This window comes from Bos indicus x Bos taurus, chromosome 8, assembly GCF_003369695.1.
Source record: "Bos indicus x Bos taurus breed Angus x Brahman F1 hybrid chromosome 8, Bos_hybrid_MaternalHap_v2.0, whole genome shotgun sequence".
Taxonomy (NCBI): Eukaryota; Metazoa; Chordata; class Mammalia; order Artiodactyla; family Bovidae; genus Bos; species Bos indicus x Bos taurus.
Genome location: NC_040083.1, coordinates 74,423,884 through 74,449,451, shown reverse-complemented (window position 1 = coordinate 74,449,451; position 25,568 = coordinate 74,423,884). Strand labels below are relative to the sequence as shown.

The 25,568-nt window shown below is 47.3% G+C and overlaps 1 protein-coding gene across 7 annotated transcripts in view; it reads right to left on the bottom strand.

Moving 5' to 3' along the window:
• PTK2B (protein tyrosine kinase 2 beta) overlaps positions 1-25,568 on the bottom strand; it is a 139,158-nt gene that overhangs the window by 72,376 nt on the left and 41,214 nt on the right. The gene's annotated exons all lie outside the window — the stretch shown is intronic.

The window sequence follows — 25,568 nt, the reverse complement described above, 5'->3', positions numbered from 1 at the left end:
CAAACGTCTGTGTTAACCTGAGGAGCAATGGCTGTTCGAACTGGCCCTTGTTCACACCGCTGCGCTTGGCTTTAAGGAGTTTGTGGTTGTCAGACGAGAAGCACTAAGATCAGCACAGGATTAGTGGAGATTGTGGCTCTGGCTGAAGGACCCTTGACATCTGCACGAGAGGGAAGACATACCAAGGGAAAAAGAATGCAACCAGTGAAATGGGCTAAATGTGAAGTTCTTCATGTAGAGAAAAAAGATCTCCTCCATCCTGGGATGAGGAAGATGTGGTTGAGCAACAGCATGGATTAAAAAGTGGAGTTTAAGTTGTGTCACCATGAAATAGCTGCCAAAAAGTTAGCACTGTTGGGGTTACTAGAAAAATCCCTAATATAAGGATGGTGATTTCCCCCCGGGGCTCTGCATGGGAACAACTGCATCTATGAAACTGGTGGTCTACGGCCCCGAGGTTTGATAGGCTGTGTTCTAAGATAAGCATCCCAGGACACTCAGAGCCCTGGGAACCTGGAGGGCTGACCCTGAGGCTAAAGGGAGATGGCAGTCCTGGGAAGTGAGGACTGGATGGCTGGTCTCAAATGGTTGCAGGGCTGCCATGCAAGAGATGGACTCACTCCCCCCATCCAGGTCATTGTTTTAAAAAAAGTACAACAGGGACTTCCCTGGTAGTCCAGTGGTTGGGACTTCACCTTCCAAAGCAAAGGGTGCAAGTTCAATCCCTGGTTGGGGAACTAAGATCCCACATGAGTTGCAGCCAAAAAACCAGAACACAAAACAGGAACAATGCTGTAACAAGTTCAATAAAGACTTAAAATATTTATCCACATTAAAAAATATTTTAAAAGGGCAACAGACGGATGGGAGGAAAGAGGGTCTTTATACACACAGAGTACCCACTGTGCACCCGTTTCTGGAGCGTTTGCCCCCTCACTGGGTATCTTGTTGCTCTCTCCCAAGGCAGACGTCACTCCCATTTGGAGGATGAGGAAAAGTGATCAAGTAGCTTGCCCGGGGTCACTGTTGTTAAATGTCAGAGGCAGGACCAGAACTCAGAATTTCCCATTTTAACCCAACAAATGAAGCCCACAGCCCGAGTCTCCCAACTTTGTGCTTTGTCTCCTCACAGCAAGTGATTCCTGTGCTCAGGTGGACACTGCTTTTCTGGTATGGCCCCCAGAATTCTGCTCAGATGAAATCCCACGCATAAATGTCAGTTTCCAGCCTTGCAGTGCCAAAAGGGATACTCGCCTTTTGATATATTAATATTATAATCATGGTGTATAGAATTTTGTCTTTGATGACACATTTAATAAACAGAAAAAAATTGACCATGAAAAGAAAACTCAAGTTTTTTTTATTTTCACCTAGATAGTACAAACCCAGGTCTGACAGTACAGATATTGTCTTCTCATCTAGTACCACTTGAAAACAACCAAAACATCCTCCTGAACAAGCTTCTCCACCTGGCAGCCCCCAATATGCTGCTCTTTGCAACTTCAGTAGACACAACAAATTTGCTTTTTGTACACAGATATCCAAGCCATTAAACATGCTGGTGGTCTCAATCTGTACATTGAAGTGATTGCCTTTCACTTTAGTGAAATTAGATGCCCTGTCAAGTAAACAGGATGCCACCTGTGTGTGAAATGACTTGGGAAAATTAAAAATAGAGGGGAAAATCTTCAGCAGTTAAAATACTAATAAAAAAACACTTTGAGGCACCACTACAAACCTTTTAAACAAGCCAACATAGCTGGAGAAAATAATACAATCTTATGTTTATGGACTGGAAATAAAACTAGTACAATTGCCAGTTGATTCAGAACCAGCTTCCTGAAGAATAAGCTAGTTGAATAGAAAACAACTCATGAAGGGCAGAAGACCTAGACAGAAATTCCTCCAGAGAAGACAACAGGAACATGAAGAGATGCTCAACATCACTAATTATTAGAGGATGCAAATAAAAACTACAATAAGGCATCACCTGACACTGGTCAGAATGCTGCTGCTGCTGCTAAGTTGCTTCAGTCGTGTCCAACTTTGTGCGACCCCACAGACGGCAGCCCACCAGGCTCCCCCGTACCTGGGATTCTCCAGGCAAGAACACTGGAGTGGGTTGCCATTTCCTTCTCCAATGCATGAAAGTGAAAAGTGAAAGTGAAGTCGCTCAGTCGTGTCCGACTCTTAGCGACCCCATGGACTGTAGCCCACCAGGCTGCTCTATCCATGGGATTTTCCAGGCAAGAGTACTGGAGTGGGGTGCCATTGCCTTCTCCGCTGGTCAGAATGGCTAGCATCAAAAAGTCTATCAAAAATAATTTATGCTGGAGAGGGTGTGGAGAAAAGGGAACCCTCCTACACTGTTGGTGGGAATGTAAATTGGTGCAGCCACTATGGAGAACAGTATGGAGATTCCTTAAAAAACTAAAAATAGAGCCACCATATGATCTAGCAATCCCACTCCCAGGTATATATCCAGAGAAGACGAAAACTATAATTCGAAAAGACACATGTGCCCCAGTGTTCATAGCAACATTATTTACAAAAACCAAGATGTGGAAGCAACCTAAGTGTCCACTGACAGATGAATGGGTAAAAAAGATGTGGTGTATACATATATATATATAATGGAATATTATGTAGCCATAAAAAAGAATGAAATACTGCCATTTGCAGCAACATGGATAGACCTAGAAGTTATCATACTAAGTGAGACAAACACAAATATATGACATCATTTATATGTGTAATCTAAAAAATAATACAAATAAACTTATTTATAAAACAGAAACAGACTCACAGACGTAGAAAACAAACTTATGGCTACCAGAGGGGAAAGGGGGAGAGAGAGGGATAAGTCAGGAGTTTGGGATTAACAGAACAACCTTACTATATATATATATGTATATGCTGCTGCTGCTGCTGCTAAGTCACTTCAGTCGTGCCTGACTCTGTGCGACCCCAGAGACGGCATCCCACCAGGCTCCCCCGTCCCTGGGATTCTCCAGGCAAGAACATGAGTGGGTTGCCATTTCCTTCTCCAATGCATGAAAGAGAAAAGTGAAAGTGAAGTCGCTCAGTCGTATCTGACTCATAGCAACCCCATGGACTGCAGCCTACCAGGCTCCTCCGTCCATGGGATTTTCCTGGCAGGAGTACTGGAGTGGGGTGCCATTGCCTTCTCTGACATATGTATACACACACACACACACACATATATATAAAATAAACAACAAGGATTTACTGTATAGCCAGGGAACTATATTCAACATCCTGTAATAATCTCTAATGGAAAAGGATCTGAAGAAAATACACAATATACACACACACACACATATGTATAACTGAGTCATTTTGCTGTATACCAGAAACAAATACAACATTGTGAATCAACTATACTTCAAAAACAAAAACAAAACAAGTAACTGACATAGGTTGACATTGCTGTTCAACTTTGGGAAATGCACACCCCACATATCTAAAGAGGAAGCAAGGTCATGTGCACAGAAATGTTCATAACTATAATATTTATAATAGAGTAAAAGTGAAATCAGAACAAAATGTTCAGGGAAATGCTGAAGGGGAATTCTATCTAGGCAATATCCATAATGATAAACCCCATTTAAAAACATGAACAGTGGTAATTCATGAAAATACTGGGTTGGCCAAAAAGTCTGTTTCCATACAACATCGTATGGAAAAACTTGAATGAATTTTGACCAACCTAGTATTTATATTAAAAATGTTAAGTGACAAGGAATGGGGCTTATGTACAGATTGTAACTATGTAAAAATACATTCTGAATTACATACAGTAAGGACTGACGCTAAAGCTGAAACTCCAGTACTTTGGCCACCTCATGCGAAGAGTTGACTCATTGGAAAAGACTCTGATGCTGGGAGGGATTGGGGGCAGGAGGAGAAGGGGACAACAGAGGATGAGATGGCTGGGTGGCATCACTGACTGGATGGCCATGAGGTTGAGTGAACTATGGGAGTTGGTGATGGACAAGGAGGCCTGGCGTGCTGCAATTCACGGGGTTGCAAAGAGTCAGACATGATTGAGCAACTGAACTGAACTGAACTGAAAAGAGGTTAAGATCTTTTGTTGTTAGGTTGCCTTCCCAGGTAGCTCAGTGGTAAAGAATCCGCCTGCCAATGCAAGAGACATGGGATTCTTGGGTTTGATCTCTGGGTTGGGAAGATCTCCTGAAGGAGGGCATGGCAACCCACAATAGTATTCTTGCTTGGGAAATACCATGGACAGAGAAACCTGGTGGGCTATAGTCCATGGGGTCGCAAAGAGTTGGACACGACTGAGAATGCACACACTGTCTGTCTCTCTGGTTAAATATAAGCAAATATTAAGTGGCTCCCACAAGGCTAGAAGCTGGCCCTGTTTCTCCTTCCGACCTCCAGCTCCCCTTCTGATGGTCTGACTTTCTTATTTTCTGTGCTCTCCACATAGCCCAGAATGGCAAATCCTCCATTTGCCAATCCAGAGCTTGACTAGAGAGCAAACAGACCCCATATGTAGATAACAGCATCCCACTCAAAGCAGGAATTGGGGTGAAAAGGCAGAGAGGGAGCTCAATAAAAGCTACCAAGAGAACCTGGAGCTACAGAAAGTTACCCTCAGGCCAAGACAGTCCTCCAGTAGACCAGAGCACATGGCAAGGCCTGGTGGGGGGCTCTTTGCCACAGGTCTCCAGCCTGAGCCCACGTTCCCTTCCTTCTCCCCTGCACACTCGTGGAAGGCTCACTTCTGAGAACTGGCAGCAGTTCACACAAAGACTGTTCAGCCCTAACAACAAATTGAGAAGGTAGGTACTGTTATCACCCACCTCATGGATGGGACAGCTGAGGCTGAGCAAAGTGACTTCCCGAAAGTCACAGAGGAGGCAGAGACCAGATGGGATTCCCACATTGTCTTGAGGGCTCTGAGTGTGGGCTCTTGACTGCCACACCTGCAGTAACTGTGTCTGGGATGACTTGGGGAGGGGGCCTCAGCATACAGACAACACCAGGGTAATTCCCTTTGGGGTTCTGAATTCTAATGGTGAAAACAGTGGACTATTTGCCCTGATACATAACACCTAACAGCACTTGGACTCTGCCTTCTTCAGCTGGCTGTGAGCTCATGTGCTAATACATGTATGGATAAAGATTCTCTCCTTGACCAAACTTTAGTCTGGCCCCTCTGAGCCCCTCTGCTCTATTAGGCCTGGATATCAGCTTCTGTTCTTGTCTTTGTAGAGTCCAGATTTTAGTAAGAATCTCACTAAGCAGGTTTAGTCAGAATTCCCTACTTTCTATAGCTCCCTACTCCCACCCCCAAAGTAACATCTGATCACTGTAGTGTGCCTTCAGTAAGAATCCTGTTAGGTTAACTTAGAAAAGAAATACCCTGTCCTCTTACTCTGTCTATCCACTGACCCCCATCCCCCACTGTGGTTCTTGGCAATAATTTCCTCTTTCCCTTGTTTTGTTTCAATTTCTTTCCCCTATTGCAAAAACCCACTGTAGTAGTTCCCTTGAATAAGGTCTGCAATGGCACCCCACTTCAGTACTCCTGCCTGGAAAATCCCACGGATGGAGGAGCCTGGAAGGCTGCAGTCCATGGGGTCGCTGAGGGTCGGACACAACTGAGCAACTTCACTTTGACTTTTCACTTTCATGCATTGGAGAAGGAAATGGCAACCCACTTCAGTGTTCTTGCCTGGAGAATCCCAGGGACGGGGGAGCCTGGTGGGCTGCCGTCTATGGGGTCACACAGAGTCGGACACGACTGAATTGACTTAGCAGTACTTAGCAGTACCATTCTTTAGCGAGCCTCTGAACATTAATAGTTTTGCTTTAACAATTTACAAGTGTAAATATCCCAAAGCATGGTGGCTCAGTGGCAAAGAACCCACCTGCCAATGCAGGAGACTCGGGTTTGATCCCTGGGTCGGGAAGATCCTCTGGAGAAGGAAATGGCAGACCACTGCAGCAAATTTACCTGGGAAATCCCATGGACAGAGAAGCCTGGCGGGCTACAGTCCATGGGGTCGCAAACAGTCGGACACGACTGAGCAACTAAAGGACAAGAAGTCTCATCTTAGTTTCCATGACTGGGCCCTCTGAACTGGGGCCCAGTCATCTACTTTTTAAATCACATCCTAGGTGATTCTGATACATAACACTAAGGGTGCAGAATGGCTGGTTTGGCCTTTGTCTCCCTGCTGAGCACTTAGTTTCAGAGAGACTAAAATCTGAGAACTCTTGGCTGAACCCCAGGTCTCCCCATTCCCAGGCTACAGGCTCCCACTAGCAGGGTGGTGTCTGATAAACACTTGATGCAGACAGGTCTCAGTGAGTTATGATTCTTAAGTGTGGGACCTTCCTGGCTGTCATCGAGACTGAGTGCAAAGCACAGTATTGGTTTCTATTTCAGTTTCTTGTTGTTACCCAAGCCTATTATTGGGAAATGGACTGAGCGACAAGAGACAGGTGGCTTCAGTTATTTAGAGCTCAGAAAAATCAGAAAATTTGGGGGAACTCTGGTCTTTGAAAACTCTAGCCACTCTAGTTCCAAGGGAGGGAAACCCTCAGTGTAGTGGCAAGAAATCCCCCAGCTTATACCCCTTCTCTCACTATCTTCTCAACTACTTCTCAAAGTGTGATAGGATATTTTTTTCCTCCCCTGGTTAGAAAAATAAAACAAAATACAAAGGGAAAACCCAAGCCAAAATTCCCTGAGCCCAAAAGGTAGCAAAATTACTGTTAGCCTTTTACAAGGGCTATGCAAGGAAAAGGTCTCATGTACCCAAAGGCAGGCATACAAATGATGCCAGGTGGCCAGGCTAGGATGGGGAAGAACTGACCCTTAGGGACTCAAGTTTGAGTCATGATTTGAGTAGGAGGCCCTGAGAATGGGGGTTTATGGGCAGAAAGCTCAGCAATGTGCCATCAAAAAAAAAAAAAAGAAAGAAAGGAAAGAAGGAAAAATGAAAGAGAAAGAAAGAAGGAGCCTGGTATTTCTCCATAGTTTTGTCTTTCTCACCCAGGTATAAAATTTCACTCATACATTACTTTCCATCTGTTCTAAAAAGTATTTAATAAAGAGACTACTTAGGCATATACAATTAAAGTAATATTAAAAAAAAACTCCAAAGATTCGATGCATATTCATTACACAAATATATATGCTCCCATGGTTACAACCAGCTGCATGCAGAAAAGGAGACAGAGAAATTAAAATGGTTGTGGTAAAGAGGTGAGTAAGCATTCTCTTTTAATGCGTTTGATTTCAGTGACACATATTTCTCAAGAATCATTTGGGCTACCTCCCGAGGCATAGTGGACCCCAGCCCAGGCGTTTGTGTTCCCTAGAGACCAGGTAGGGGTCAGAACCTTGGGGTCTGGTTCTATAAAAGTCATGAGTCTAGCTCCCCACATGTCAGATGTAAGTCTATGTTTGGCATAACGGTTCTTGGCCCTTTCTTCCTTTAGTTGGTCTTTCACTGAGGTTTCTGAAAGCACACAGGAAGTCAGAAAAAAGAATAGCAACCCCACTCCTCCACAGCTTCACCACAGATGAGAGGCAGTGGGGGGTGGGGTGCAGAGCACAGCAGATCCCAGAAAGGGCCCCGTGTCAGAGGAGGGGCGTGGGGACTGGTGGGCCCTCCGTGCCCCACCGGGCAGGGATGGGAGACGGCAGAAATAGGTGGGAGGGTAGCAGCAGGCAGGGGTTACGTCCACAGCCAGGTCTTGTAGGGTCTCCAGAGGAACCCAGCTCTGGTACCTCCCTCCTTCTGTTGGCTGAGAATTTTCTGGGTACCTCACATACACCCACAAAAGCTATAGCATGTGAATTCTTTTGAATCCCATCTAACTTAAATGCCAAAGAAATGCTTGGTTAACTATGCCAAGTCACCTTACCTGCTGGGACCTCAATTTTTTCATCTAAAAAGTGAGGGTAAGAGGAAGATTTTTTCTAACAAAGTCTAGAGCATGAACATTTCACTTTAAAAGGGGTTCCTGGGGTGGCTCAGCTCATTGTTTGGCTGAAAATGCTTCCATTTTTGCAACCCCCGACCTAAGTCCTTTTCAATGGCCCTGAGTTCCAGGCTAGAACTGCTGGACTAGGTTAGATGCCTCTCAAAGGGCCCTCTTAGATGGAAAAGTCTGGAAGCTGAGGTCATTAGCCCCAAGGAGAGACCCTGGGTCATTGAAACAAGGGCAGGGAGGGGTAAGTCATGAGTACAAAAAGAAAAGGAATGATTTGGGATATTGATGAGGGAGAAAACATAATGACTCTGATTATAAACTCATTGGTGGTGAGAACCAGAGCTGAAGGGGCTCATAAATGATATATTTTTACCTCTTCTGTCTTATTTTTACCTCACCAGTAGGTGAGGAAACTGAGGTCGGAGATGTCAAGTGACCTTCCCAAAGACACAGAGCTGAAATCTTGATGTGAGGGAGCAGAGCAGGGGCCCTTTGATGTGTCAGCCACAGAACTTGGGGGGCCTGAGTCTTTGTCAGGAGGTGCATCTCACCAAAAGGGAATCCCCTGTGGGTGCTAGAGTCCAGGCGACCCTATAGGGACTGACTATGTAGGTGATGCCAGCCAGGAACAGGGTTAAACAGAGGAGGACTCTGCCTTCTAGAACCTTCTATATCTCCCTCTAACACTTCTGTGGTCTTTACCTTGCCCTGCCCATCATGGACAGCCCTCTTGGGAGAGCTTTCTTGCTGCCCAGAAAGGAAGTCTACATTTCAATGGCGAGCTAAGCTAGAAACGGGGCTTTCCCAACGACTTAGCGGTAAAGAATGTCCCTGCAATGCAGGAGACGCAGGAGACACGGGTTTGATCCCTGGCTCAGGAAGATCCCCTGGAGAAGGAAATGGCAACCCATTCCAGTTTTCTTGCCTGGAGAATTCCATGGACAGAGGAGCCTGGTGAGTTACGGTCCATGGGGTCGCAAAGAACTGGACACGACTGAGTGACTAACACTTTCACACTTTCAAACTAGAAACACTCCCCCCTCACACAAGTAGTCGAAAGTAACAGTCCACAGAGCAATTGTCCTTCTCCTTCTTCCTCTCTCTGGAGGTGGTCCTGATTCCTTTACAGAGGAAGAGACATTGGCTTAGAAAAGTTAAGGTCCATGCTCAGCTGGAAACAGAACTGAAGCCTCCCAATCAACAGCCGAAGGAGGCCTTCTGGGAGAACAAAGTTCATATCATGCTGGAAGAAGCACATGTTTGGAGGTCTGTCCTGGTTCAGGGCACTCATCTGGGACAAATTCTGTTACCTCTCGGCATCTCAGTGTGCTCACCCACAAAATTTAGGTATGTTAAAATACTATCTTCCCTAGAACTGCTATGAAGGGGAATGAAAAAAACTGTATATAAAAGCATTTCAGAGGGGCTTCTCTGGCAGCCCAGTGGTGAAGAGTCTGTCTTGGTATGCAGGGGACATAGATTCCATCCCTGATCTGGGAAGATCCCTCACTGATGCAGAACAAATAAGCCCGTGCACCACAACTACAGAAATTCAGACGCTCTGGAGTCTGTGCTCCACAACAAGAGAAGCCATCGCGACGAGAAACCTGCACACAGCAACTAAAGAGTAGTCCTGCTGTCTCCAACTAGAGAAAGCCTGTGGGTAGCAACGAAGACCAGCACAGCCAAAAATAAATACATAAATAAAATGAGTGAAGGACAGGAAGCTGGCGTGCTATAGTCCATGGGGTCGCAAAGAGTCAGACATGACTTAGCAACTAAACATTACAACAATATTAAAAAAAAAAAAAGCATTGGGGAAACACTAAATCCTTGAGCTTTGGTCATAATCATACCTAATCCACAATCCCTGGGTTCCTTCAAGCATCTGCACAAACATTTCCGTGACAAAGACTCATTCCTGTCAAAGAAACTCATTTGTCCCATGTTGGGGCCAATTTCAGTACTAGAGAGGTTTTTCCTGTGATATGTTAAAGGCACTTTTCTGTATCAGTAAGTGCTGGACCTGCCTCGGGAGCTGCTAATCATGAGCTCTGCCCCTTCACCTATCCTTGGCACAGCCAGTCCTGGTTCCAAACACAAGGCTGCAGGGAAACAGCGGGGTTTGCAGGACTCTCGGCTCATTCCATACCAGAACCACCTGCTGCACATACACATCTTAATGCCAAGAAACCCATAGAAATCATATGGATGAGCTATGCCAGCACCAGTGTGATGGTAACTGGACACCTCCAGAGACCACTCAGCCTGCAGACTTGCCTGGCCTGAGCCTGCCCTAGGTCCCAGGTCTTTGGATCTAGACTTAGGTTCTTAGGACTTAAGAGCTGTATATGTGTTGGCTCAGATGGAAAAGAATCTGTGTACAAAGAAGGAGACGTGGGCTCGATCCCTGGGTCAGGAAGATCCCCTGGAGGAGGAAATTGCAACTCATTCCAATTTTCTTGCCTGGAGAATTCCATGGACAAAGAAGCTGGGTGGGCTACAGTCCACGGGGTTACAAAGACTCAGACATGACTGAGCGACTAACTCTTCACTTCACTTCATGGGTTTTGAAGGGCTTCCCTGGTGACTCAGCAGTAAAGAATCTGCCTGCCAATGCAGGAGACATGGGTTTGATCCCAGGGTCGGGAAAATCCCCTGGAGGAGAGAATGGCAGCCCACTCCAGTATTCTTGCCTGGAAAATTCCATGGACAGAGGAGACTGGCGGGCTACAGTCCATGGGATCACAAAGAGTGGGACATGGCTGAGCGACTAAACAACCACAGACTTTGAAGACCAGATCTTCCCCATGGCCTTGTAGTCACCGATGTGGCTCCTGGGGACATTCAGTCCACTCTGAGCACTGGTCCCTGCTCATCCTCGAGCTGGGGTGGCAACCACACCTGCCCCCTTTAGTCCCCATAGCACCTGTTGAGCAGACTCACCTCCCACTCGTTGTGCTATTCTCAGCTGTCAACATCGCCATCACCACCACCATCGTTTGTCAAGTGTCTAATTGCACATGGCCATGTGCCAGGTGAGGGGGAATAAAGAACCCAGAGCACGGGCTGCCCCACATGCCATTGCAGCCCACAGTCCTTCTGAGGGCAAACAGCTGGTATGGGCAGAATGCTGAGCCTGATGTGGATGGACACAGTGCACTTGTTGTATACACTGGGCTCAGTGGGGAGCCGGGCTAAGTGCATAATGGGGGATGGGATTCGGGTGGGGGGAGGCCCACTATGGGAGAGACGTGTGGGCCAGAGCAGAAATGCAGCCTCAGGAGACAGGGCTATGGGCTTCCTGTGCTGAAGCCCTCCCCACAGGTCCTCAGATGTGACTGCATTTGGAGACTCGGCCTTTAAAGAAGTAATTAGGGAAAAGTGAAGTCAATAGTGGCTCAGTGATAAAGAATCCATCTGCCAGTGCAGGAGATGTGGGTTTGATCCCTGGTCCGGGAAGATCCCGTGGAGAAGGAAATGGCAACCCACTCCAGTCTTCTTGCATGGAGAATTCCATGGACAGAAGAGCCTGGTGGGCTACAGCCCATGGATGTCAAAGAGTCAGACATGACTGAGTTACTAAGAACAGTAGCAGTAGCACAGTAGAACTCAAGGTCTATCAGGCAGAATGAGTGGGTGGGGCAAAGAAAGAGGAAACTTTATTTTAACAGGGAGGATATCAGGCAGCAGGTTGGGAATGACTGGATCACAGTTGATAAGCCTGATGATAGGGAGGGAAATAAGCTGCCCAAGTGAGACACTTGGAGGGCCAACAAAGCTGAGACCAGTGTGGCACCTCCTCCCCCCAGGCTGCATCTGCTTGCAGACCCTGCTTCCAGGTCTTCCTTGTGCCTCTAGGGCAGAGAAGGGGAAATCAGGAGCTTTGCTGCACTACCAGAAACTGCAGTTCCCACCTGCCCTAGGAACCCCAGGGGCTTCCCAGGTTGTTCAGTGGTAAAGAATCCACCTGCCAAGGCAGGAGAAGTGGGTTTGATTTCTGGGTTGGGAAGATCCCCTGGAGAGGGAAATGGCAACCCACTCCAGTATCGTTGCCTGCGAAATCTTATGGACAGAGGAGCCTGGCCGTCTACAGTTCAGGGGGTTGCAAACAACTGGACACAACTTGGCGACTAACAACAACAGGAGCCCCAGATGTTGCTAGCTAGTCCACATTCTCCCACTGTGGGCTTTTATGCATGAGGAATCCATGCCTGCTCCCTCTAGCTCCTTCTAACCACAGAGAGTGACCAAAGGGGCACTGGGTTCCAGGCCCTTCTCTGAAGCGAACCTGAGACTTTGACTGAGTCTGTTTACCTCTTTGGGTCCAGGGTCCCCTCTGAACAAACCAAGAGTAAGGCTGGACTTTTGGGTTACCTCTGGCTCAGAGGTGCTACCTGATTAACAGCACCTCTGGGCTGGAAGGAGACGCAGGCATCACTTGGTCTGGCGCTCCCCTCCTGGTGCACCTGGAGAAACCCATCTCCCCAGCCCCCAGGCACATGGGCTGAGCCTTGTTAATCACCATGTTTCCTGGTTTCTGTGTTTGGTGCTCTGACTCCAGGGGCTGCGCTGACTCTGGAGGGACTGCTCCTCCCTCTGCTAGCAAATTCTTGAGAAGGTGCTTTTCATGTACAAACCTGCCAATCCTGAGTCCCTCAGTTCAGTTCAGTTGCTCAGTCCTGTCCAATTCTTTGTGACCCCATGGACTGCAGCACGCCAGGCTTCTCTGTCCAACACCAACTTTTGGAGTTTATTCAAACTCATGTCCATTGAGTTGGTGATGCCATCCAACCATCTCATCCTCTGTTGTCCCCTTCTCCTCCCGCCTTCAATCTTTCCCTGCATCAGAGTCTTTTCAAATGAGTCAGTTCTTCTCATCAGGTGGCTAAAGTATTGGAGTTTCAGCTTCAGCATCAGTCCTTCCAATGAATATTCAGGGTTGCTTTCCTTTAGGATGGACTGTTTGGATCTCCTTGCAGTCCAAGGGACTCTCAAGAGTCTTCTCCAACACCACAGTTCAAAAGCATCAATTCTTCAGTGCTCAGTTTTCTTTATAGTCCAACTCTCACATCCATACATGACTACTGGAAAAACCATAGCTTTGACTAAATGGACCTTTGTTGGTAAAGTAATGTCTCTGCTTTTTAATATGCTGTCTAGGTTGGTCATAACTTTTCTTCCAAGGAGCAAGCGTCTGTCTTTTAATTTCATGGCTGCAGTTACCACCTGCAGTGATTTTGTAGCCCAAGAAAACAAAGTCTGTCACTGTTTCCATTGTTTCCCCATCTATTTGCCATGAAGTGATGGGACTGGATTCCATGATCTTCATTTTTTGAATGTTCAGTTTTAAACCAACTCTTTCACCCTTCTCTTTCACTTTCATCAAGAGGCTCTTTAGTTCCTCTTTGTTTTCTGCCATAAGGGTAATCTGCATATCTGAGGTTATTGATATTTCTCTCTGCAATCTTGATTCCAGCTTGTGTTTCATCCAGTTCGGCATTTTGCATAATGTACTCTGCATATAATTTAAATAAGCAGGTGAAAATACACAGCCTTGACGTACTCCTTTCCCAATTTGGAACCAGTCCATTGTTCCATGTCAGTTCTAACTGTTGCTTCTTGACCTGTATACAGATTTCTCAGGAGGCAGGTCAGGTGGTCTGGAATTCCCATCTCTTGAAGAATTTTCCACAGTTTGTTATTATCCACTCAGTCAAAGGCTTTGGCATAGTCAATAAAGCAGAAGTAGATGTTTTCCAAGAATCCTCTTGCTTTTTCGATGATCCAATGGATGTTGGCAATTTGATCTCTGGTTCCGCTGCCTTTTCTAAATCCAGCTGAGTCCCTAATCACTCCTAATCACCTTATTTATTGGGTTCTCATACTCTGGTCACTACCTCCCTCTCCTCATCACCCCAGGGCCAGGTATCAGACAACCAGAGACAGTCCCTATGCCCCAGAGTCCTCTGATGTTATTCAGAAAAAAAATCACAGGGAAGGCTCTTCCCCATGTTTCCCCCCCTCATTCCCTCTGCCTCCTGACACAGCCTGGTGCTTCCCCGTGTGGCCCCCTGTGTAGCGTGTTCTTCCTCTTATTCTAGAAACCCATATGTATAAACTTCTTCCTGCATGACATGCATGCTAAGTCACTTGAGCTGTGTCCAACTCTTTGCAACCCTATAGACTGTAGCCCGCCAGGCTCTTCTGTCCACAGGATTCTTCCTGCATGACTGTCATCTCCATGTCTGCACATCTTTCCAGACCTGCTTAAATATAATCCCTGGTTGGGCTTCCCTGACGGCTCAATAGTAAAGGATCTGCCGGCCAGTGCGGGAGTCATGGATTTGAGCTCTGATCCAGGAAGATCCCACATGCTGAGGAGCAACAAAGCCCACATGCCACAACTATTGAGCCTGTGCTCTGGAGCCTGGGAACCATGACTACTGAAGCCTGTGCACCTAAAGTCCATGCTCAGCAATGAGAGAAACCATTGCAATCAGAAGACCACGAACCACCACTCTTTACAATCAGAGAAAGCACATGCAACAATGAAGACCCAGCACAGCCACAAATAAATAACTGAAATTATTAAAAAATAATAATAAGCCCCGATCTCCTCAAAACTGCAATGGCTTAGAACCCTGGGCCTGTATGCAACGCCTTTAGGGTTAAAATCCCCACTAGTCAACCTCCTATTGTCGTAAGAATATTTTCATTGCCTATGTGTACCACCCATGAAGGAGGTTTGGGACTCTTGATACAGTCATCCTCCAGTCTAAAGATCAAATCCCCTCTGTAGTCCCCATGGCCATGGGGCTTTAATGTGTTATGCATTATGCCTTTCTACTTCCAAGGAGCCTTCTTTGCTAGAAAAATCTGCATTATGCTCACCACAAACCTGCCTTTTCATGACTGTTGGTCCCTGATTTGATGCCTGCCCTCTGGGGATGTACCAAACTGGTGCAATCCCAAACTTCCATATGACATCCCTTCAGCTTTTTAAAAAGCAGCTCTTGGTTCCCCTAGAGGCTTTTCTTCTCCCATCTTAACACCCCTAGTTCCCTCACTGTGTCTCATTAGTGGAAAGTCATGTTTTTCATGATTCTGTGACTCTAGAAGTTTCCATCCCAAGGTCCATCTCTGAGTATTGGGCTTGAAGAAGAAGAAAAGACACCCTGACCTTAAAGATGCCTGACTTACATGTGACCACTTCTTCTAGGTTTTCACAAGATTTTGAATGTGAAATCAAATTTTTAAATGTTGCTATGAACTCACAAAACATGGTAGCAGCATGGGGCTGCTGGTCCTCTCCCAGCCACTCGCTTAAGGCCAATTCCCTCCGGATGGCTCGGCTGTTCCCTGGTTGGAGGGAATCTAGAGCTTTCCCACCTCCACCCAAGATCCTTCCCAGTCATAGCACTCTGGAGGGCCTGTGGCCATGGGGCTGCTTTGGATAGAAGCTTGTTAGAGAATCTTGTGAGGAGACCTGGGCAAGATCTTGGTGAGTGCTTTGAACAGTCTTATCCTTGCTTTTCCCTCTGCTCTCACAAGGAAAGGACACAGCCTGCTGTTGGCACAGGCTCTCTGCTAGGGGAAGCGGCGGGTGGTGGTGGGGTGCTGATGTTCAGGTCAGGTGTCTCTGTTCCTATAACAGTGAATAAGTGAAAGTGTTAGTCACTCAGTCATGTCCAACTCTTTGTGACTCCATGGACTATAGCCCACTAGGCTACTTACTCTGTCCACGGAATTCTCCAGGCAAGAATACTGGAGTAGATAGTCATTCCCTTCTCCAGGGGATCTTCCCTACTCAGGAATTGAACCCAGGTCTCCCACATTGCAGAGTGATAGTAATAGACATGAGAGCAGCAGGTCAGGAGTGGGTGATGGAAGCTAAGCCAACAGGTTGGGGGTACCTCACGGCAGGGGGGTGGCAGCCCCAGCTCAGATGTCTAACCTCTACACAATCACTTCTGTTTTTTCATGTGCTCAGTCATGTCTGACTCTTTGTGACCTCATGGACTGTAGCCTGCCAGGTTTATTTGTCCATGGGATTTTCCAGGCAAGAATACAGGAGGGGGTGGCCATTTACTTTTACAGGGCATCTTCCCCTGGCCCAGGGATCAAACCCACATCTCTTGTGTCTCCACATCTCCTGTGTATTGCGGGTGGATTCTTCATGCACTGAGCCAGTGAGGAAGCCTTCTGTTTTTTTGTTTTTTTTTTATAAGAAGCTAGAAATTCAGACTTTTAATGAGAACTCTTCAAGATGTTGGCACAAACTTATAAAGTACAGCATAAACCATCAACAATACATCTTTGGATTGGACAGAGCTCCAGGACATCTAGTTTGCATCCTGTCCTGACCTCAGCCAGGGTTACCCTTCCCTTCAGGATAGGGTGGTCACTCAGTGATTCCTCAAGGACTTGCTCAGCTAAAACATCCTCCAGCCATGGGTCCTGGGGCTGGTTGATTGTGATGTGTCAATTTGACTGGGGTGCCCAGATATTTCATCAAAGATTATTCTGCATATTTCTGTAGGAGTATTTTGGATTAAGGTTAACATTTGAATTCCCTGGAGAAGGAAATGGAAACCCACTCCAGTATTCTTGCCTGGAAAATTCCAAGGACAGAGGAACATGGTGGGCTATAGTCCATGGGTTTGCAAAGAGTCAGCCATGACTGAGCATATCAGCACATAACATTTGAATTGGTAAACCAAATAAAGCAGATTTCCCTCCCTAATGCAGGTGGGCCTCATCCAATCAGATGAAGGCCTAACAGGTTTAAAAAAAAAATGCTGAACTTCCCCCAAATAAGAGAGAATTCTTCCTGTCTTATGGCCTTGGAAGTAGGACATTGGATTTTTCCTGTCTTTTGATTTTGAACTAAAATACTGTCTCCTTCTGAGTATTGAGGCTGCTGGCTCCAACTATACCACTGTCTCTCCTGGGTTTCCAGATTGGGACTTCAGATCTTGGGATTTGTCAACCTCCATAATCACATAAACCAATGTCTTATAATAAATCTCTTTATACATTCACATATACATGCAAACCACTCAAGTATTATTGCCTGGAAAATTCCATGGATAGAAGAGCCTGGCAGACTATAGTCCAGGGGTTTGCAGACTTGAACATGACTCAGCGCATAGCATGTATATACACACACACACATATATGCATCATATATATGAGATACATATATATTACTATATGTATACCCGTCTCCTACTGTTTCTGTTTCTCTGGGAAACCCTGACTAATAGTCTTTCCTTAACCAAAAGAGAACTATAAGTCCGAAGAAGCTATATATTTTACTGAATGAAAACATCATTTCTGATTCTCTGCCTGGCCATTTACACCATATTTTTAGTGTTAGATGTAAGAAATATAATAACAGTAACAACTACCATTTATCAAGCACTTTTGTGCACCATGCATGACGATAGGGGACATGCACATACACATATATACACACACATCCATACACGTGTACTTTCTTAATCTGAACATCACCTAGTCCTTTATTGGAATACATGAGTATCAAGAGGACAAGAGCCATATCAATCCTTCCCACCAATGATGCTCGTGCCTGGCAAGTACTTACCAAGAAGGGGGTGGTCAATAAATTATGCATTGAATTAAATGTTCTTAAAAAGAGATACAGTTAATATCCTCATGTTACAAGTGGGGAAATGGAATCTCAGAGATGTTAATACCCAGGGTCACAAGACTAAGGAATGGTGGAGCTGAGACAACCCCAAGATCACTTGAGTTAGCATCCCACATTCCTGACCCTCTGCCCTCTTCCCAGTGAAGATGGAAGAGCCTGGAGTCAGGGTGGTGGTCTCCAGTGCCTGACCTTGACATTCATGCCTACCTCTCTCTCAGCCAATGTGGATGCTTGGCGTGAGAGCCTTCACAGCTCAGCACCCCTCACCCGCCTGCACACTGATAGCCCTGCTACCAAGCTGTCCACTGAGGTTTCGAAAGACTAATTTGAGCATCTAACCACAGTTTCATCTTTAAAAATAAGACAAAAGCAAGACAGGAAACTGGCTGCAGAGGTCTTTGTTCACCTCCTTTTTTCAGAACTGCCTCAGGGAACAGAGGAGACTGAGCAGGCAGACGCCCAGGCTGAGAGGCCAGATCATAGAGTGACTGAGGGGAGGCTGACCACTCTTGGCTCTGGCAGGGAAGAAGGCTTTGAGGAAATGTGCACAATTTCTAGAAACTATCCCATCCTTACATTTGGCCTCTGTAACCCAACGTGGGTCAAGCTGCACAGCAAGCTGGCAGATAAACAGTGGGTGGTGAGTGCAGTTAGGTGAATGGCAAAACACAGCAAGCACAGGAAAGAGGCAGGAGGGGGATGAGAAGGAGGAGCTCCAGATGGACCACAGAGAGATGGGAGGTTTACCAAATCATGGATGCCCATGGGACCCATCTGGAGTAGAAGGCACAGCAAAGGATGACTAAGAACTTGGTCTGGAATGTGGCCGCATACACTAGTCTCTTCATTTGCTTCTTAATGACCAACCCCTTCCACCAGCATGTCTCTGGAAAGCATCATTGTCTGGATCCCTCCAGGGGCCATTTCAGTCCCTAAGTACCCTGGGTATGCCACTTTTGCTTTATCTAGAACAAACAACAGTCTGGTTTCTCCTTCTGTCCCAGAAGCAATGAGCTCTCGTTTCAATGATTGCGATACAACACAGCCAGGACTTCCTTGGTGGTCCAGTGGTTAAGACTTTGCCTTCCAGCGCAGGGAGTACAGGGGGCTTCCCAGGTGGTACTAGTGGTAAAGAAAGTGAAGTTGCTCAGTCATGTCTGACTCTTTGCGACCCCATGGACAGTAGCCTACCAGACTTCGCTGTCCATGGGATTTCCTAGGCAAGAATACTGGAGTGGGTTGCCATTTCCTTCTCCAGGGGATCTTCCTGACTCAGGGATCAAACCCGGGTCTCCCACATTGTAGGCAGACACTTTACCCTCTGAGCCACCAGGGAAGCAGTGGTAAAGAAGCTGCCTGCCAATGCAGGAGACATAAGAGACCTGACTTCGATCCATGAGTCAGGAAGATCCCTGGGAGGTGGGCATGGCAACCCACTTCAATATTCTTGCCTGGAGAATCCCCATGGACAGAGGAGCTTGGCTAACTACAGTCCATGTGGTTGCATAGAATCTGACATGACTAAAGCGACTTAGCACCCATGCATGCAAGGAGTACAGGTTTGATCCCTGGTTGAGGAGCTAAGATCCCATATGCCTCACAGCCAAAAAAACCAAAACATAAACCAAAGCAATATTGTAACAAATTCAATAAAAGACAAACAAAACAAAACAAAAAAACCCACACCCATTCTGAAAACAAAATAGGAGGGTCTGAGGACAACTGCAAGTCAGGGTGTTACAGTTCCTACCTTAATTCTTGGCACAGGACATCCCAGCAAGACATTAGTTGCTTATCTAAGCAGGAGGGACTGAGCCAGTTCTTAACAGTCTATGACTCAAGTCCTTAGTATATGAACCCTTGTATCACTTGACATTGGGTTCTTTGTAGGCCCAGGAACCCCAGGCCTAGCACAGGCTGGCTATAGCAGGGACCCATCCATGACTGGGAGGGGATTCTGTGATTACCAGATGGTTGAAGGAGGGCTACAGGGCAGGGAGGGAGGTGGAAGGATTTTAGGGGAAGACCTGTAAAAAGAGGAAAGTGAAGTCTAGAAAACATTGGGAGGAGTGAGGGCATAAAGAGGAGATGATATTCCTTTCTTCTTTTATCTCAATATCACAGCTCTGTTTATTCTGAGAAGCAACCAGCTGCAGCTCCAAAATAGATATGCCAAGAAACGCCTCTAATGACAAAATGTTTCTGCGGGAACCAAGGTTAGAACAGCTCTTTTCAAGCAATGGGAGCAGGAAGAGCCTAGAAGGGGACACTGACGGCTTCCCTCTTGTCCCTTCCAGTCCAGGGCAGTTGTGGTTCTTCCCAGAGTCCCCAGGGCTTGGAGCTGGACATGGCTCTGCCATCACTCGCAGGCCTGGGTAACAGTGATCAACCCTTCCTCATGAGGGCTCCCATGGCAGGGTGTGACAGATGGCTTTCCTCTCCCTGGACCTGAATGTCCTTTCCCAGCAGCTTTCCTGAGCTCAGGAGAGATAATGAGATGACCCAACAGAACCAGAGAGTTTGTTAACAGTGTGTTGGTACATGTACATGAAGAAAACAATGCACAGGAGGGAGTCCAACAGGCCAGGCAGACTTTTCTCAAGACTACTGCAGCAGGGGAGAGAGAATGAGTTCATCTCAATACAACAGAAGCAGCTGGGGGCTTACAGCAAACAGGCAGGAGAGGGAATTAGTGGATGGAAAATGACTAAGAGGAACTTGGTTAGGTGTCAAGGGTGGGGATATTCCAGCACTGAACTTGTCAGGCCCAGGATGGGGCCCCATTGAGAGGAGGGCTCCTGACTCAAGTTCAGTCAAGGACAGGGTCCTTGCCAGCAGGATGGAAGTAGAGAGTAGTTTTGGGATGAAAAGCTGCTGCCTCCTTTCTTTCCTTCTTCAGAAACAAAGCAGAATGAGCATCAGCTCTCCTAAGGGCCACAGGACGGTCATCCACTCATCCTGGGGCAGAGTGAAAGGACAGTTCTCACTACCTGGAACTGGTCACATGGGCAGTGTGGGCCATTCCCCACACAGAACAGCCCAGCCTAGGCCTGACTCCACTGAATCTTGATTCATGGGGCCTTCCTGGTCCCTGGCTCTGGACCTTTCTATTAACTGCCCAGAATGCAAGGTCTCCTTCTGCACCCCCAGTGCCCCAAGATGGTCCCTCAGGGAGGACTGGGCTGCCCCAAAGCCAATAGGGCCACTGGCTCAGGCTTCACAGGACAAAGGGCCTCTGTCATGATTTCTCAGTGAGTCTATTCACAAAGTCACCATGTATCTGTGTGTGTGTGTCTTGTATGTAAAACTATTAGTTGATGAAAGTAAACATTTAAACCACATCATGATATCCCTTGCCCTTCTTTGATAGTTGTGCTTTTTTAATGCAGAGAGCTTCCAAAAATGGAAGTAGTTCAGACTTCTCTAGAACCCGAGAGGCCCCATCATCAGGGAACTTTTACTTTTTGAAATTGAAGATTCGAATGCCAGGTAAGCCAGAGAATAGTCTCTCACCCTCTCCCTTCCCACCTTCTCTCCTCCACTTCCCTTGCTGCTTATCACTCCCCTCTGCCCAGCACCCACCCCACTCCCACCCTACAGCCCTCACACACTGACCCATAAGCACAAACACCCCAGAAAAACATGAGCTGGAGCCCTGAGCTGTTCTCTCGTGGAGTCTGTTCTACTGCCTCCCTGGGGGATAGAGGCTCTGTCGTGAGCAATTTGCATACTGTGCAGTCTGACCAGACGAGCACAGGAGCTCTGCTCAGGCGGTACGTCCCTGGCGGGGGGTGGGGGGGGTGGGGGGGAAGCAGGGAGGGGAAGGTTAGGTAGCAAGGGGTACAAGGAAGAGGCTGCAGGTCTCTACCCTCCCCTGATGCCACTCTGATCTTGGTCTGGGACAGACTCTGCACCATTCAAGGCAGATGCTGATTGGGCAGCTGAAAGACCTCCTGCACTGAATGAGGCACCCACATCTTTAGAAGCTGGTTTTGCCTGGACAGACTGTGCCGTTTACATGGGAAACAAACTGGGTTATTGGAAAATCTACAGCGCCACAAGAGGGAGGGGTGGGAATTAGTCCAAAGTCTGAAATAAGTCTGAAGCCTACAGGGACACGGTAGGGTGGCTGAGCAGTCAGGTGGAGGCTGGCAAGTCTGAGATCAGGGTGACAGTGTCCTCTTCTGGGTGGGCTGACAGGTTTCTCACTCTGTCCTCACATGGGAAAAGAGGCTAAGGAAACTAGGAGGGGGGTCTCATTTATATGGGCACTAATCCCGTTCATGAGGGCTCCACCCTCATGACCTCATCACCTCCCAAAGGCCCCACCTCCTAAGATCATCACCTGAGGGGGTTACAGACTTGAACACATGGATTTGTGTGTAGTGGCAGGGTGGGGTGGGGTCACATATTCAGATCACATCAGATGGAGGGATTGAGGAGATGGGAGTGCCCAGGGGGTACCTGTCCTCAGGGAGGTTGAACTAATTCTGGAGTCCCCTAAGATTTTCTAGAATGTGCTTGCTTTCCCTGAGACTCAAGTCCCTAGCCTGATTTGCCTGTTGGGTTTCAGATTTCCTGTTGAGCACAGGAAGTGGAATGTCAGGTGGGTTACTGTCCTATTTGAGAAAGAGGCTGAGCAAAGGAGAGGGTGCTGGTAGGACTTCTGGCTGGAGGTCTTGTATTTCTGGGGTAACGCCAATGGGAAACATTATAACATGAGATCTGATGAGTGTTCTGAGTCCTTCTCTCAGGACCGCCCAGTCTGCAGCCCCTCATGACCTTACCTCACATCTGAACCCTCCCAGGGTCTGTTTTGTGGTCAGGAAGGTACATTTCCAACAACTATCCCCAACAGTACCCATCACTTGGGCCCCCTTCAGGATCTCTGGTTCTCAGATATGTGCCTCTTGCTTGCTGAGAGGGGGCCAGGTTATTAGTAATATATTATTATTACATTATTTGGGTTATAGTATTCCCAGGTGGTGCTAGTGATAAAGAACCCGCCTGCAAATGCAGGAGACATAGAGATACAGGTTCGATCTCTGGGTCAGGAAGATGCCCTGGAGGAGGGCATGGCAACCCACTCCAGTATTCTTGCCTGGAGAATCCCATGGACAGAGGAGCCTGGTGGGCTATGGTCCATAGGGTCACACAGAGTCAGACACCACTGAAGCGACTTAGCACACACATGCATGAACACAACTATAGTTATAAGGTTAATAAAATAACCTTAAAATAATAACATATATCGGGTATTTTTAATACACCAGTGACATAAATATTAACTTAATTCTCAAAATGAAGCAAAGAGGTCAATACTATTATTCTCCTGCCATGTTACTTGCGGAGAATAGAGAGGTTAAATGATTTTCCCAGGGTCATGGAGCTTGGAAGCTGCAGATCTGGCTCCCACTTCCTTCACAGTATATCACACATCTCTCAAGGAAACATACAGGACTTTGTCACAAAGTGGAGGAGAACAGCCACGGCAATGGCAGGTCCCTGTTCTTGCTAACTTGTTTCTTTTCCCATAGAAAGTGTGTATGGCGCTCTGCCAAGGTCAAGCCCTGTGTACAGCTGCTTTCCCAGGGTCTCTATCTGCATCCCTTCAGTCTGAGGCTGGACCTCAGGCCCTGTGATTACAATCAAATCCATGAGCGGGCTGACAGAAGAGGGATGACAAAGGCAAATGACTCGCCATGTGGGAACTTAGAGCCAAGCTAGGCAGACAGGCAGGCGTGTCCATAGATTAACTCCACGTGGCAAAGTGTCCTATGTGCTGGCAGAGGAGCATAGATCCAGTTATACCCGCGAGCAAGGAAACAGGAGTTAACTTCACCTGAGGAGGCGCGGCATTGGGAGGTGGGAGTGGTGAGGTTTGTAATCAAAGTTTGTAAAACAAAGGAGATGGGCAGGTAAGGTTGTCAGCAAAGCCTAGAATAAATGTGGGCAAAACCACAGCAAAGGGAAGTCTTGCTGTGGATTCAGTCCAAGTGCCAAGGTTTATAAAGGTGATTCTACGCCCAACTATGCGTAAGGTGGATTTGCAGGGAAAGACTCTGGAGCCTGATAGGTTGATTTACGCAAGAAGCACGGGAGTCTCGGCTAGGATAGGAGGTAGCAGTAAGGGATGGATAAAGGGAGGTGTCCGCAGAGAAGCTGCAGGCATCAGTAGTGGTTTGGAAGAGGCCCTGGTGTTGCCTACTACAACCTCCAGTTGCTGGCAGCCTGGTGAGGCTCTTTGTCAAGTCAGAGGAGGAGAAGCTTGGGTTGAACAGTTCTGTTGGGGGCTGGGGCCACCCAAGAGTGGGTAGAGAAAATATGAGGGTCAAGCATGCTTGCTTAACAACAGCTCAAGACTTCACAGGCCCAATTCTGTCACCCAAGGCTCCTGTTGACAAAGTCCATTTCAAATTCCATCTCTGTTATGAAGCTTTTCCTCCTGTCCTTCAATACGCTGACCTCTTAGGCCCAGTGAGGTGCACCTGGCTTATTGTGAACACGCAATGTTCATTTCTGGGACCACAGCTTTCTCATAAGCTAGAAATAGTACCTTATACTCTTCCTCCCCCCACCCCTGTTGTATTTAGCACAGGGCCTGGAATCTATGGAGAAGGTCACACCTTCAGGAGTATGGAATTGAACTGCTCGGTCCTGAACCCTGGAGTACATGCAGGTAGCTGCCTGAGGCTCCCTCCGGCAAGTCCACGGGATGTCCCTACAGCTCCTGGTGGATATGCTAGCAGCACAGCTCTGTCCCTTACTAGCTGTGTCCCAGGCACAGTTCCATCTATTCTGAGCCTCGGTTTCCTCCTCTGTGCAATGAGTTGATAACACAGATGTTTCAGACTTGCCTTAAGGATTTGACTTGAGGTTGCGTGTAGGATGTACAGCATGCAGGCGCCCCATGAACAGCGTCAGAAAGAGCAGGCCAGGCTCTGGGCCTAATCTTAGCTCTGCAGTGGCCTGGATATCTCCTTACTTCCTCATCTGCAGCCTGAGGGAGAGTAATCTTGACCCACAGGACTGGTGGGTGGGTGAGATGACCAGTAAGAATTCACAGACATGTGTCACAGAAACGCTTGGTGACTGGACTGGCTCAACACATGGCAGACTTTTCTGGGGGCTCTGCCAAGAGCTGTCACCCAGCCCACCCCAGGCTGGTGTGTGTGTTAAGTTGCTTTAGTCATGTCCGACTATTGGTGACCCTGTGGACTGTAGCCTGCCAGGCTCCTCTGTCCATGGGATTCTCCAGGTAAGAATACTGGAGTGGGTTGCCATGCCCTCCTTCTGGGGATCTTCCCAACTCAGGAATCAAACCTATGTCTCTTGTGTCTTCTGCATTGGCAGGCAGTTCTTTACCACTAGTGCCACCCCAGGCCAGAGCACAGGCCAGACTATGGGCCTCTGTCTCGCTCAGGGGAGGATTCCGACGATGAGAAAGATGGAGATTTGCTGCAAGAGTGTTGTGGGTTTGGAAGACAGGCAGAGCTAGACCCTATCAGAGACTCCTGGAGGTGAGAGTGGAACAATCCTGCAGCCTGAGCTTTAGCCCAGTTGCAGAAGCTCCGTCTTGGCCAACTTCTGCTTGAATTCCTCTAGCAATAAGAAGCTCACTATCTCAAACTGTGAGCAGTCTGTTCACACTATTCAAAGCTCTCATTATAGGCAGGCGTTTGTTTCCAGTCAGCCCAGATACACTGTTCTGTAACTTTCTGAGTCTGTCTCCCGGACCTCCACTTGACAAAGTGCATCTCACTTTCATGGAACAGCCTTTTGGTAGCAGAGAGCAGCTCACCTGCTCCTCCAGGGGTTCACCAGTCCTTCAGACATTTCTCGTGAGACACGACCTTCAGCTCCTTCATCTCCCTAGATCCTTCCAGCAAGCTTT